Raw genomic sequence first — 16,128 nt, forward strand, 5'->3', positions numbered from 1 at the left:
TCAGGCCGGGTTTATGCCCGGACGCAACACCTCGTTCAACTTACGGAAACTCTACATTAATCTACAAGCTACACATGAAGAAGTTGGTACACGGGTTGTGGTGACCTTAGACACAGCAAAAGCCTTCGACTCGGTAGAGTGGAGGTACGTATGGAGATGCTTGGAGGGGTATGGATTTGGCCCAAAATTCATCAAATGGGTCCAACTATTATACCAGGCACCTAGGGCAAAAGTGGTAGCTAATGGATGGGCATCTGAATTTTTTTACCTCAGCAGAGGCACAAGGCAGGGCTGCCCCCTATCCCCATTGTTATATGCCCTGGCGGCAGAACCCCTGGCAATATCCATTCGAGCAAATCCAGAGATTAGGGGACTAGAAAAGGATACTCTGACTGAAAAGATTAGCATGTATGCGGATGACACATTATTATACCTAGCAGATTCAGGCCCTTCACTATACAATGCACTCAACATGATAGAACAATTTGGAGAATTTTCAGGTCTGAAAATTAATTGGGATAAATCCCAAATCCTACCAATTGATAGCTTTCCACCCCCAGAGTCTCAAACCAGTCTCCCGCTACAGAGAACAGACGTTATTAAGTATTTGGGGGTGCATATAACTAGATCCCCTGCAGATTATGTCTCCCTAAATATAGAACCTCTCATATCCGTAGTTAAAAATAAAATACGGGTCTGGTCCAAATTACCATTAGGAGTCTGGGGTCGTATAAATTTAATCAAAATGATCCTATTACCCAAGATACTTTATGTTTTATGGCACACCCCTATTTACTTACCACTAAAACATTTTAAATCTCTAGAATCCCTTTTAAAGTCATTTGTCTGGGGCAATAATAGGCATAAATTAGCATGGCAAGCCCTTAAAAACCCAACTGATCTTGGGGGTACGGCCCTGCCTGATTTTAACCTATACTACATCGCAGCACAGTTATCCCAACTTTTCCATCTAGACAAAACTGACAGCGAGAGATTCCTCAAACTCATATGCCCGAAATGGGCGCAATATACCAAAGACCCAATATATGCAATAGCAGCAGATCTGGGCGGGATGGAACCAGGAGAAGGAAGGCACACCATGCTCCACCACTATAGGAGAATATGGAACTTGGCAGTTTCCAGACTAGACATTCCACAGCTCAATGATTACACGCCACTATGGCACAACAAAAATCTTCAAGAGCTTAATAAAATAAATGACACTTTCATATGGTCCATACAGGGAATATTCTACCTACACCATATATTGAAAGATGGACAACTTAAAACATTTGACCTACTTAAGGAAGAATTTGCAATACAGGATCAAATGTTTTTTAGATTCTTACAAATTCGCCATGCGATAAAATCACAATTCCCAAACTCTTATCCTGACCCTGCATCTAATGTTCTAATAGCTATAATTAAAAGCACAGACTCCCACAAATTGATCTCAGCCTTTTACAACCTACTTTTAACCCCTGTAGCTACCAAAATTGCATATAATATTAAACCGAGATGGGAGAGAGAAGTGGGACTGATGGAGGATGAGGAGTGGGGTGAGATATTAGAGGCCTGTAAGACTGTGTCTCCTAAACTCTCTGATCGGCTGACACAGCTTTATATCATACACAGGGCATATCTCACACCCCTCAGAGTGGCCAGATACAAGCGTACACAAACTGCCATATGTCAGATGTGTGAGAGAGAAACGGGCACCTTTTTTCATCTACTCTGGGCATGCCCCAAGATAAAGGGCTTCTGGGAGCAAATTGTGGCATTCTTACACGATACAATGGGCTCCCCCCTGACTCTAGACCCTAAACAATGTCTCTTGGGCATAGTCTCAGACACAGCAGACAAATACACCAAAACCTTTTTATCCGAAACACTCTTCGCGGGAAGAAAAGTCATAGCCAGGAAATGGATGAGAAGAGTGCCTCCTGGGGTGATGGAATGGAAGGTGGAGATAAATAACTCATTACCATATAAGAAATGTATATACATTAATAGAGGTTGTCCAGCTAAGTATAATAAGATCTGGGACGGATGGCTTCAAGAATCCACTACCTGTGTCTAGTATAATCATATAAACACAGAGTGATTTAATAGATATAAGTATGGGTTGTTAATCTATGCAAGTTAAATATGTATATTATTGGAACAATAATACGAGATAGATATGCATATACTCAATGTTGTCTTTATTTAAGTCATGATAACAGTTAGAAGGATACCATGTCATTATGTTACCGTAATCATTTTATGTATGAAGCAAATATTCAATAAAAACCTGTTTGATATAAAAAAAAAAAAAAAAAAAAGGTAAAATAATCGCAGAAGAATAGGTTCTTTGTGTGTGCCAATATACAGTATGTGTGCAAATGTGTTGTAATGTATGTGGTCATTCAGGTATTACGGAATCCCATTACAGAGCAGATATAAAAGAACATCATATTATTTCAAACTTTATTTCCTTTTGATCAGTAGAGGAGAGGGATGAGTCCATCCTCAGTAAAATGTAATGTATTCCTAAATAAATCATTCAAATTAAATATTATTTCACATACTAATACAGTTATACAAAAATACTCTGCCCTAATCAGGAAATATTACAGTAGAATGATAGCATTCATAATTTTAATTCCTTGTAAAAAGCCATTTTTTTTATGCCTGAAACAAATGAAAATTCCAGGACCCCTGTACATTCATACAACATAATCCTACATAATCTGTTAAGTAAATTAGTACAGTTGGTTAATATAAATAAAAAAAAAAAATGTATTCTAACAGCCAGAACTTTCACCTTATTTTAATCTAATGGTCAGCACCTGAAAATAACTCTACGTAAAAGCAGCCTGTTCACTTTGAATGGCCTGGCAACACACCTTAAAGTGATTTAAGTATTTTTTTCACTAAAATAACAAACAGGGTTCTTCTTATTATGGTATTGCACAGAGTGATCCTGAACCTCGTCTTCTGAGGCCTCCCGTCAACAATCCTGGCTCCTACTTTTCTCAGAGTGCCACTATAGGAAGCCTCTTCCTTAGATGGCATACCTGTTGGGCTCACTCCCGAGCCGGACAGCGCGCATCTATAGACACACACACACAGCATGGATCGGCCCCGCCACCTCTTCACAGAATTTGATTAATAGCAGCAGGAGCCAAAGAGCTGCTACAGATGTGCACAGTGCTGGAACTCAGGTAAGTATTTAGGAGAGAATACAAATGCTGGGACATTTTTTAACTTAATGCAGGAAACGCATTAAGGTATAAAGGCGCTGTGTAGCCTTTACAACCACTTTAACCACTTCCCGCCGGATAGCTGTCATATGACTTCCTTAGGTTGAAGTGGTGAAAACTGGATGATGCCTGCAGCTACAGGCTACATCCAGGTATCTTTGTTTTCAGTCAGCAATTCCTGTCCCGCCCAGTCCTGGCTGCCCAACCGCACCTCTTCGGGCTCTCCCGTGTGATAGGGGAACAGGAGACCTGATATTACCTGATATTACCCGATATTACCATAGAGGTGACCGGGGACAGCATGGTCCCCGGCTAGCTCTATGATCCTGGGAGGCCAGAAGCAATGTCATGATGTCAATTCCGACACTGCGATTTTTTTCCCCCTGGAATGCAGATATCAATTTTTTTTATCTCATGTTTTTCAGGGAAGAGGAGATATCTGGGGTCTTATTGATCCCAGACATCTCCATAAAGAGGACCTGTCATGCCTTATTTCTATTGCAAGGGATGTTTACATTTCTTCTTATAGGAATACAAGTAATAAAAAAATATATTAAAGAGACAGTGTAAAAAAAAAAAAAAATAATAATAATAAAAAAAATAAAAAATTCTGCTTACACGCAGAAGCAAAAGCTTGCACCCGTATATGTAAACGACACACATGTGAGGTATTGCCACAAACGTTATAGTGTATACTGTTTATATCACATGATCAGCTGTCATTGGTTACTCCCTTTACTCCAATCTATGATCAGCTGAGTCTCGTAGCCGCACACGCACAGGCAGCTCATGCATGGGAGGATGTACATGGACTTTTGGCTATAGCATGGGCGCGAAGAGGTTAATAAAGGCTTTGTCAAAAACAGTTTCTTGTAGATTTTACTATTCGCCACTTTTTTGGTGAATGGGTAGGGGTATGATGTACCCGATACCCATTCACATAGGGGGTGGCTAGGATCTTGTTAAAGTGACTTATAGATCTAGATAAACCCCCCACCCACAGACCCCGACAACCACAGCCCAGGGTTGTCGGGAAGAGGCCCTTGTCCCCATTAACATGCACCCATCCCCATGTTGAGGGCATGTGGCCTGGTATGGTTTAAGGGGGGGGTGGGGCGCTCGTTCGTCCCCTCCCCTTTCCTGACCTGCCGGGGGGGCCCTATGCCATTTTTTTAAACATTTTCCTATTGCTGAGAAATGCCGGCATTCTTTATCTTTACATTCATCTGTCAGTGGGGAAGCCCGCTGACAGATGATGACTCATGGTTGTTAAAGACACAGGCGGCCAGCTTCCCGGATCGCTACTTAACAACCAGCTGTTTCTTCACACAGAATTCGGATTGGTCGATCGTTTTTCGCCAAATCCAAATCCTAATCATTCTGAAAAGTTGGAATTCGTGAGAACATTAATAAAAGAAACAAATTTTAACAAAATGAAACAAAATTTTACGAAAACGAAACTAAACTAAACAAATTCCATAATAGAACAAAATAAGAACATAACGAATCTATCCAAAATGAAACAAATTTTTCTATTTTGCACATGTCTAATTATTACCTCAAAATTGATCTCTAGATAAGGCATGTGTCTTTAGCAAATGTCCCATGATTGAAAGGGAAAAAAAACATAAAAAAGTATGATCACAAGTGATATTATTCCCCTGGGGACTCATCCACAATATGATGAGGATAATATATCTAGATTTAACCTAGGGATAAAAATATGACATCCCAGATAGGGTTGATTTGAATAGAGCAAATTTTATTTCCAGAAGACCTAAAATATAAACTCCTAGTCTTATAGTGCCATCTGGTGGACAGTTACAGTCAACACCTAAACAATTATTAGGTTAATCACTAGCAGTACTTTCCAATCAGATGTGGGTCAATTTTCTGAACTGAACTTTCTAGACTAGTCATTAGATAAAGGAATTTTGGGAATAAAAAGGGAAGTTCAGAGACATGATCACTCACTCTTTAAAGATCGCTCTCTTAACATCAGACACACTCTCTTGAACATCATGTAACATAATCTAAGGCTCTATCAATCAATCTCTTGGAAGTCCTCTGAACATACTCTACCGGTCATCATATAAGTGGACTTGCAAATCGCCAAGTTCGGTTCCATAATCTACCACAAGTATCTTGGCTTGGTAAAATATAATTTCACATCTACATTGATTTTTTTTTCTTACTTGTGAATTTAACTGAATGTGTATTTTATTATTTTGTGTGATAGATCTTTAGCATTATATCCTATTTAACCACTTGACAACTGGGCACTTAAACCCCCTTCCTAACCAGACCAATTTTCAGCTTTTGGTGCTCTCACATTTTGAATGACAATTACTCAGTCATGCAACACTGTATCTTTATGAAATTTTTGTCCTTTTTTTCACACAAATAGAGCTTTCTTTTGGTGGTATTTAATCACTGCTGGTTTCTTTATTTTTTGCGCCGTAAAAGAAAAAAGACCGAAAAATCTGTAAAAAAATACATTTTTCTTCATTTCTGTTATAATATTTTGCAAATTAGTAATTTTTCTTCATATATTTTGGCCAAAATTTATACCGCTACATATCTTTGGTAAAAATAACCCAAATCGGTGGATATTATTTGGTCTTTTTGAAAGTTATAGAGTCCAAAAGCTATGGTGCGAATATCTGAAAATTGATCACACCTGAATTACTGACGGCCTATCTAATTTCTTGAGACCCTAACATGCCAGAAAAGTACAAATACCCCCCAAATGACCCCTTTTTGGAAAGAAGACATTCCAAGGTATTTAGAAAGATGCATGGTGAGTTTTTTGAAGTTGTCATTTTTTCCCACAATTCTTTGCAAAATCAAGGTTTTTTTTTTACTTTTTTTTTTTTCCACAAAATTGTCATATTAGCAGGGTATTTCTCACAGACCGCATATGCATACCACAAATTACACCCCAAAACACATTCTGCTATTACTCCCGAGTACGGTGATACCACATGTGTGAGACTTTTACACAGCGTGGCCACATACAGAGGCCCAACATGCAGGGGAGCACCTTCAGGCGTTCTGGAGCACCCAGGCCAATTCTGACATTTCTCTCCTACATGTAAAAATCATCATTTATTAGCTAGAAAATTACTTAGAACCCCAAAACATTATATATGTTTTTTTAGCAAAGACCCTAGAGAATACAATGGCGGTCGTTGCAACTTTTTATCTCGCACAGTATTTGCGCAGCAATTTTTTTAACGCGTTTTTTTTGGAAAAAAAACTGTTTTGTGCTTTACAAAAACCAAAATAATAAAGTTAGCCCAATGTTTTTGCATAATGTGAAAGATAAAGTTACGCTGAGTAAATAGATACCCAACATGTCACCCTTCAAAATTGCACGTGCTTGTGGAATGGCGCCAAACTTTGCTACTCAAAAAACCCCATAGGCGACGCTTTAAAATTTTTTACTGGTTACATGTTTTGAGTTACAGAGGAGGTCTAGGGCCAAAATTATTGCTCTCGCTCTACCGATCGCAGCGATACCTCACATGTGTGGTTTGAACACCGTTTTCATATGTGGGCGGGACTTACGTATGCGTTCGCTTCTGCATGCGAGCACACAGGGACAGGGGCGCTTTAAAATTTTTTTTTTTTTTTTTTATTGTTCATTTTACTTTATTTATTTTAGTTTGATGCTTTTTTCCAAAAAAAAAAAAATTTTGACCACTTTTATTTCTATTACAAGGAATATAAACATCCTTGTAATAGGAATATGGCATGACAGGTCCTCTTCACAGTGAGATATGGGGTCAATAAGACCTCACATCTCACCTCTAGGCTGGGAAGCCTGAAATTTAAAAAAAAAAGATCCTGGCTTCGATCGTAGCGGTGAGTCGGTAGAAGCACCGCAAGGCGGCGGGAAGGGGGGACGTCCCCTCTCGCCTCCCGTAAGAACGATCAAGCAGTGGAACAGCTGCTATGATTGTTCTAATGGTGTAGGGAATCGCCGGCTGAAAAAGCTGATATCTGAATGATGCCTGTAGCTGCAACCATCATTCAGATATCTCCGCACAAAGTCAAGGACGTTGTATGACGGCCGGCGGGCGGGAAGTGGTTAAAACGCTTTTTTTTTTTTTTTTTTTAACACAAAGTTGTCCATTTATACAATATTTCTGCCACATAACATGTACATTCCAAAAATGACACCCCAAAATAGATTCTCCTGCTCCTCCTGAGTACGGCGATACCACATGTGTGAGACTTCCACAGCCTGGCCACATACAGAGGGCGAGTACAGCTGAGCATGGCTCAGCATGGCAGGGTATGGTGGGGTATTGCGGAGTATGGTGGGGTATTGCGGAGTATGGCGGGGTATGGCAGGGTATTGCGGAGTATGGCGGGGTATGGCGGGGTATGGCGGAGTATGGCGGGGTATGGCGGAGTATGGCGGGGTATGGCGGATTATGGCGGGGTATGGCGGGGTATGGCGGGGTATGGTGGAGTATGGCGGGGTATGGCGGGGTATGGCGGGGTATGGCGGGGTATGGTGGAGTATGGCGGGGTATGGCGGGGTATGGCGGAGTATGGCGGAGTATGGCGGGGTATGGCGGGGTATGGCGGAGTATGGCGGAGTATGGCGGGGGCATGGCAGAGTATGGCGGGGGGCATTGCAGAGTATGGCGGGGGCATTGCAGAGTATTGTGGGGGCATTGCAGAGTATTGCACAGCATTGCAGAGTATTGTGGGGGCATTGCAGAGTATTGCACAGCATTGCAGAGTATTGTGAGGGTATTGCAGAGTATTGCACAGCATTGCAGAGTATTGTGGGGGCATTGCAGAGTATTGTGGGGGCATTGCAGAGTATTGTGAGGGTATTGCAGAGTATTGCACAGCATTGCAGAGCATTGTGGGGGCATTGCAGAGTATTGTGGGGGCATTGCAGAGTATTGCAGAGTATTGTGGGGGTATTGCAGAGTATTGTGGGGGTATTGCAGAGTATTGTGGGGGTAATGCAGAGTATTGCACAGCATTGCAGTAGTGAGGGATGGCTGAGCATGGATGGATGGATGGATGGATGTCTCTGTGCAGCGCTGTGGGCACTACACATACAGCCCACAGCGCTGCAGCCATCCATCCGTCCCCCTCCCCGCTCACAGTGTACCGATCGGTACACAGGAGGGGAGGAGAGGAACCGGCGTCATCAGATGACGCCGGTCTGTTTACATGTGATCGCGCCGTCATTTGACGGCTCGATCACATGGTAAACGGATTTACCGGGATCCGTGATGCGCCAGGTCCCCTGGACCCGGCGGTCACGGATGTGTTCGGGTGCGCGCCCCAGGGGGCGCGCAAGAGGGGAATTCTGGGAGGACGTCATAGTACGTCCACCCAGAGTTATCCAACCGCCCTGCAGCCGTCATTCGGCTATGGGCCGGTTGGTAAGTGGTTAAAGGTATATTCTCCACCTCTGGAATCTAGTAATCAGGCTAAACTGTTTCAACGTATCCAGTAGCATCGACTTGACCGTTGCATTCTGCTGAAGAAGAATTTGAGGGGAAGGTCTGATTAGTCTGCTTGTTAAGTCAGAATTACTTACATTCTGAGATGGTGGCGTTTATATTCAATTAATGAAAAACAGATTATCCAATTTCTACAAAGTTCTTTAACCCCAATATATACATTGAATCCGGAAAGTATTCACAGCACTTCCCCTTTTCCACATTTTGTTATGTTACAGCCGTATTCCAAAATGGATTAAATTCATTATTTTCCTCAAAATTCTACAAAAAATATCCCATAATGACAATGTGAAATAAGTTTGTTTGAAATGTTTGTAAATTTATTGAATACAAATAAAAAAAAAATCACATGTACTTAGGTATTCACGGCCTTTGCCATGAAATTCAAAATTGAGCTCAGGTGCATCCTGTTTCCACTGATCATCCTTGAGATGTTACTACAACTTGATTGGTGTCCACCAGTGGTGAAGTCAGTTGATTGGACATGATTTGGAAAGGCACACACCTGTTCATATAAGGTCCCACAGTTAACAGTGCACGTCAGAGCACAAACCAAGCCATGAAGTCCAAGGAATTGTCTGTAGACCTACAAGACAGGATTGTATCGAGGCACAGATCTGGGAAAGGGTACTAAAAAATTGTGCAGCATTGAAGGTCCCAATGAGCACAGTGGCCTCCATCATCCGTAAATGGAAGACGTTTGGAACCACCAGGACTCTTCCTAGAGTAGTCCGCCTGGCCAAACTGAGAGATTGGGGAGAAGGGCCTTAGTGAGGGAGGTGACCAAGAACTCGATGGTCACTCTGACAGAGCTCTAGCATTTCTCTGTGGAGAGAGGAGAACCTTCCAGAAGAATAACCAACTCGACAGCACTCCACCAATCAGGTCTGTATGGTAGAGTGGCCGAACGGAAGCCACTCCTCAGTAAAAAGTACATGACAGCTCACCTGGTATTTGCCAAAAGGCACCTAAAAGACTCTCAGACCATGAGAAACAAAATTCTCTGTTCTGATGAAACAAAGGAAACAAAGGTTAATCTCTTTGGTCTGAATGGCAAGCATCATGTCTGGAGGAAACTAAGCACCACTAATCACCTAGCCAATACCATCCCTACAGTCAAGCATGGAGGTGGCAGCATCATGCTGTGGGTATGTTTATCAGTGGCAAGAACTGAAAACCTAGTTAGGGTCAAGGGAAAAATGAATGCAGCAATGTAGAGAAACATCATTGATGAAAACCTGCTCCAGAGCGCTCTGGACTTCAGACTGGTATGAAGGTTCATCTTCCAACAGGCAATAGCTCTAAGCACACAGCCAAGATAACAAAGGAGTGGCTATGGGACAATTCTGTGAATGTCCTTGAGTGGCCCAGCCAGAGCCCAGTCCCGATTGAACATCTCTGGAGAGATCTGAAAATGGCTGTGCACCAACGCTCCCCATCAACCTGATGGAGCTTGAGAGGTCCTGCAAAGTAGAATGGGAGAAACTGCCCAAAAATAAGTGTGGCAAACTTGTAGCATCAAAGTCAAAAAGACTGGAAGCTGTAATTGGTGCCAAAGGTGCTTCAACAAAGTATTGAGCAAAGGCTGTGAATACTTACTGTATGTACATGTGAATTTTTTTGTTTTTTATTTTTAATAAATTTGCAAAAATTTCAAACAAACTTCTTTCATGTTGCCATTATGGAGTATTGCAGGCGCGTTGCTAGGTGGCAAAAAGACCAGGGGCTTCAGCCCGAAGTCCAAAAACCGGAGGGGGGGGGGGTGTTGTATGTGGCGCAGCTTTTTTTTTTTTTTGGGCTGGGCAGTGGGGTTGTGTGACCTACCAGTGCCCATCAGTGCTGACCACTAAACACACCTGCCTGACACTGACCATTACACTGACCTGCCTAACCTACATACACTGACCTACCTGACCTACATACACTGACCTACATACACTGACCTGCCTGACCTACATACACTGACCTACCTGACCTACATACACTGAACTACATACACTGACCTGCCTGACCTACATACACTGACTTGCGTGACCTACATACACTGACCACTGACCTACATACATTGACCTATCAGACATACATACACTGACCTACCAGACATACATACACTGACCTACCAGACATACATACACTGAACTACCTGACCTACATACACTGACCACTGACCTACATACACTGACCTACCTGACCTACATACACTGACCTGCCTAACCTACATACACTGACCTACATACACTGACCCACCTGACCTACATACACTGACCTACATACACTGACCTGCCTGACCTACATACACTGACCTACCTGACCTACATACACTGACCTGCCTGACCTACATACACTGACCACTGACCTACATACACTGACCTACCTGACCTACATACACTGACCTGCCTGACCTACATACACTGACCTACCTGACCTACATACACTGACCTGCCTGACCTACATACACTGACCTGCCTGACCTACATACACTGACCTACCTGACCTACATACACTGACCTACCTGACCTACATACACTGACCTACATACACTGACCTGCCTGACCTACATACACTGACCTGCCTGACCTACATACACTGACCACTGACCTACATACACTGACCTACCTGACCTACATACACTGACCTACCTGACCTACATACACTGACCTACATACACTGACCTGCCTGACCTACATACACTGACCTGCCTGACCTACATACACTGACCTACCTGACCTACATACACTGACCTACCTGACCTACATACACTGACCTACATACACTGACCTGCCTGACCTACATACACTGACCTACCTGACCTACATACCCTGACCTGCCTGACCTACATACACTGACCACTGACCTACATACACTGATTAGTGACCTGCCTGACCTACACATACTGACCTACATACACTGACAATGACATACATACACACACTATCTGACCTACCTCAGCTTAGCCGTGGTGTGCAGTCACAGCAGGCAGTCAGTCAGTCACTTGTCAGAGAGGAGCCGAGCCGAGGAGGAGAGGAAGAGAGCCGCCTGCCCGAGCATGGAGCGGGGATGTGGCGTTCCCGCGTTCTGGAGCCTGCAGGCTAAGATGGACGTCACGTCACTCACACGTCCCACGGTCCTGGCCACTTTCGGACGCTATGGCACTCGGCCACTTTCGGCCGCTATGGCACTCGGCCACTTTCGGCCGCACTCGGCCACTTTCGGCCGCAGTCACGATCAGATCGGTCCCGGCGCTTGGGACTAACAATGGAATGCAGCCTTCAATAGATTCAGGGCTTTTCGGGGGCACATTTGGGGCTTCAGCCCCCCCTAACCACCCCCTCCCGACGCCCCTGGGGTATTGTTTGTAGAATTTTGAAGAAAATAATGAATTTAATCCATTTTGGAATAAGGCTGTAACATAACAAAATGTGGAAAAAGTGAAGCGCTGTGAATACTTTCCAGATGCACTGTATAGGGTTATATTTATTATTGATTAAACAATGTGTTATTGACATAAAGACTGATTTTACAGTGCAAGATAAATCACACATATATATGATTGAAGTGACTTGATGGTAAATAAATTGTTATTTTTTGTATCATTAGATAGTCCATTCTTCATTGATAATTTTATTTTGCTATAAAATCTCTAGACAGAGTTAAACGTAATTAATAAAGCCAGCGTGGGTTATATTTACTAAGTTATTTTATGCTTATTAGCATGCCGGAAGGCTGGAGGCACTGTCATATCTTGATTAAGGATAATCAGTATTGCTGTCTTGATGATTCATTTAAACTTGCTGACACTGGAAAATGTTCAATAAACCTTGTTTCTGTAAAAAAAAACAAAAAAAAAAAAAAACTTTCTGACACATCTTATTTAAACAATTAAAGTGATACTAAACACTAAACACACACTATTTAATTTACATTGTTCCTTCTATTTCTGTTTGTAGATGATGGCATTGTTATTATTTTAATTAAAAAACATTTAACCACTTCAGCCCCGGAAGGTTTTACCCCCTTCCTGACCAGAGCACTTTTTACAATTCGGCACTGCGTCGCTTTAACTGCTAATTGCGCGGTCATGCAATGCTGTACCCAAACGAAATTTGCGTCCTTTTCTTCCCACAAATAGAGCTTTCTTTTGATAGTATTTGATCACCTCTGCCGTTTTTATTTTTTGCGCTATACACGGAAAAAGACCGAAAATTTTGAAAAAAAATGATATTTTCTACTTTTTGTTCTAAAAAAAATCCAATAAACTCAATTTTAGTCATACATTTAGGCCAAAATGTATTCGGCCACATGTCTTTGGTAAAAAAAAAGTCAATAAGTGTATATTTATTGGTTTGCGCAAAAGTTATAGCGTCTACAAACTAGGGTACATTTTCTGGAATTTACACAGCCTTTAATTTATGACTGCCTATGTCGTTTCTTGAGGTGCTAAAATGGCAGGGCAGTACAAAACCCCCACAAATGACCCCATTTTGGAAAGTAGACACCCCAAGGAATTTGCTGAGAGGCATGTTGAGCCCATTGAATATTCATTTTTTTTGTCCCAAGTGATTGAACCATGACAAAAAAAAAAAAAAAAAAAAAAAAAATTACAAAAAGTTGTCACTAAATGATATATTGCTCACACAGGCCATGGGCATATGTGGAATTGCACCCCAAAATACATTTAGCTGCTTCTCCTGAGTATGGGGATACCACATGTGTGGGACTTTTTGGGAGCCTAGCCGCGTACGGGGCCCCGAAAACCAATCACTGCCTTCAGGATTTCTAAGGGCGTACATTTTTGATTTTACTCCTCACTACCTATCACAGTTTTGAAGGCCATAAAATGCCCAGATGACATAAAACCCCCCCAAATGACCCCATTTTGGAAAGTAGACACCCCAAGCTATTTGCTTTGAGGCATGTTGAGTCCATGGAATGTTTTATATTTTGACACAAGTTGCGGGAAAGTGACAAATTTTTTTTTTTTTTTTTTTTTTTTTGCACAAAGTTGTCACTAAATGATATATTGCTCACACAGGCCATGGGCATATGTGGAATTGCACCCCAAAATACATTTAGCTGCTTCTCCTGAGTATGGGGATACCACATGTGTGGGACTTTTTGGGAGCCTAGCCGCGTACGGGACCCCGAAAACCAATCACTGCCTTCAGGATTTCTAAGGGCGTACATTTTTGATTTTACTCCTCACTGCCTATCACAGTTTCGGAGGCCATGGAATGCCCAGGTGGCACAAACCCCCCCCAAATGACCCCATTTTGGAAAGTAGACACCCCAAGCTATTTGCTGAGAGGCATGGTGAGTATTTTGCAGCTCTCATTTGTTTTTGAAAATAAAGAAAGACGAGAAAAAACATTTTTTTTTTTCTTTTTTCAATTTTCAAAACTTTGTGACAAAAAGTGAGGTCTGCAAAATACTCACTATACCTCTCATCAAATAGCTTGGGGTGTCTACTTTCCAAAATGGGGTCATTTGGGGGGTTTTTTTGCCACCTGGGCATTCCATGGCCTCCGAAACTGTGATAGGCAGTGAAGAGTGAAATCAAAAATTTACGGCCTTAGAAAGCCTGAAGGCGGTGCTTGGTTTTCGGGGTCCCGTACGCGGCTAGGCTCCCAAAAAGTCTCACACATGTGGTATCCCCGTACTCAGGAGAAGCAGCAGAATGTATTTTGGGGTGTAATTTCACATATTCCCATGGCATGTTTGAGCAATATATCATTTAGTGACAACTTTGCGCAAAAAAAAATAAAAAAAATAAAAAATTGTCTCTTTCCCGCAACTTGTGTCACAATATAAATTATTCCATGGACTCAACATGACTCTCAGCAAATAGCTTGGGGTGTCTACTTTCCAAAATGGGGTCATTTGGGGGGGTTTTGAACTGTCCTGGCATTTTATGCACAACATCTAGAAGCTTATGTCACACATCACCCACACTTCTAACCACTTGAAGACAAAGCCCTTTCTGACACTTATTGTTTACATAAAAAAATAATTTTTTTTTGCAAGAAAATTACTTTGAACCCCCAAACATTATATATTTTTTTTAAAGCAAATGCCCTACAGATTAAAATGGTGGGTGTTTCATTTTTTTTTTTCACACAGTATTTGCGCAGCGATTTTTCAAACGCATTTTTTGGGGAAAAAACACACTTTTTTACATTTTAATGCACTAAAACACACTATATTGCCCAAATGTTTGATGAAATAAAAAAGATGATCTTAGGCCGAGTACATGGATACCAAACATGACATGCTTTAAAATTGCGCACAAACGTGCAGTGGCGACAAACTAAATACATTTTTAAAAGCCTTTAAAAGCCTTTACAGGTTACCACTTTAGATTTACAGAGGAGGTCTACTGCTAAACTTACTGCCCTCGATCTGACCTTCGCGGCGATACCTCACATGCATGGTGCAATTGCTGTTTACATTTGACGCCAGACCGACGCTTGCGTTCGCCTTAGCGCGAGAGCAGGGGGGACAGGGGTGCTTTTTTTTTTTTTTTTTTTTTTTTTTTTATTATTATTATTTTTTTATCTTATTTTTAAACTGTTCCTTTCATTTTTTTTTTTTTTTTTTAATAATTTTTATTGTTATCTCAGGGAATGTAAATATCCCCTATCATAGCAATAGGTAGTGACAGGTACTCTTTTTTGCAAAAATTGGGGTCTATTAGACCCTAGATTTCTCCTCTGCCCTCAAAGCATCTGACCACACCAAGATCGGTGTGATAAAATGCTTTCCCAATTTCCCAATGGCGCTGTTTACATCCGGCGAAATCTAAGTCATAAAATGCTCGTAGCTTCCGGTTTCTTAGGCCATAGAGATGTTTGGAGCCACTCTGGTCTCTGATCAGCTCTATGGTCAGCTGGCTGAATCACCGGCTGCATTTTCAGGTTCCCTGTTGAGACAGGAGAGCCAGAGAAAAACACGGAAGACGTTGGGGGGGGAGGGGCATTCCCTCCCACTGCTTGTAAAAGCAGTCTAGAGGCTAATTAGCCGCTAGGATTGCTTTTACATGAAAGCCGACCGCTGGCTGAAAAGAATGATACCAAGATGATACCTAAACCTGCAGGCATCATTCTGGTATAACCACTCAAAGTCGTGAATGGCGTACCTGAAGACAAAAAATGGTTAACAATAAAGCACAGTAAATGGTAAAGTATAAAAAATTGCATACCTGAAAAGCAAACATGATAAAACATAATAACAATAAAACATTGCAGAATAGAATACAGTAAAAAAGAGCAGAACAATAGAGAGAGAATAGAGAGAGAGAACAATAAAACGACAACTATTTTTTTTTTATTTTATATTTTTGTATGTGTTTTTTTTTTTTTTTTACACTTTTTTTTGTAACTAACTTTTAT

General features: G+C 41.6%; 2 protein-coding genes across 4 annotated transcripts in view; one reads left to right on the top strand and one right to left on the bottom strand.

Annotated features, from left to right (window-relative positions):
* The window catches only part of LOC141133225 (adhesion G protein-coupled receptor E3-like), a 455,441-nt gene that overhangs the window by 23,134 nt on the left and 416,179 nt on the right, over positions 1-16,128 (top strand). The window lies entirely within an intron of this gene.
* Positions 12,337-16,128, bottom strand: part of LOC141133227 (E3 SUMO-protein ligase ZBED1-like) — a 227,489-nt gene continuing 223,697 nt past the window's right edge. The window contains exon 4 of the transcript XR_012243023.1: positions 12,337-12,567. The gene's annotated coding sequence lies outside the window, so the exon portion shown is untranslated. The remainder of the gene's footprint in view (positions 12,568-16,128) is intronic.

Source organism: Aquarana catesbeiana, linkage group LG03 (genome assembly GCF_042186555.1).
Source record: "Aquarana catesbeiana isolate 2022-GZ linkage group LG03, ASM4218655v1, whole genome shotgun sequence".
NCBI classification, from domain to species: Eukaryota; Metazoa; Chordata; class Amphibia; order Anura; family Ranidae; genus Aquarana; species Aquarana catesbeiana.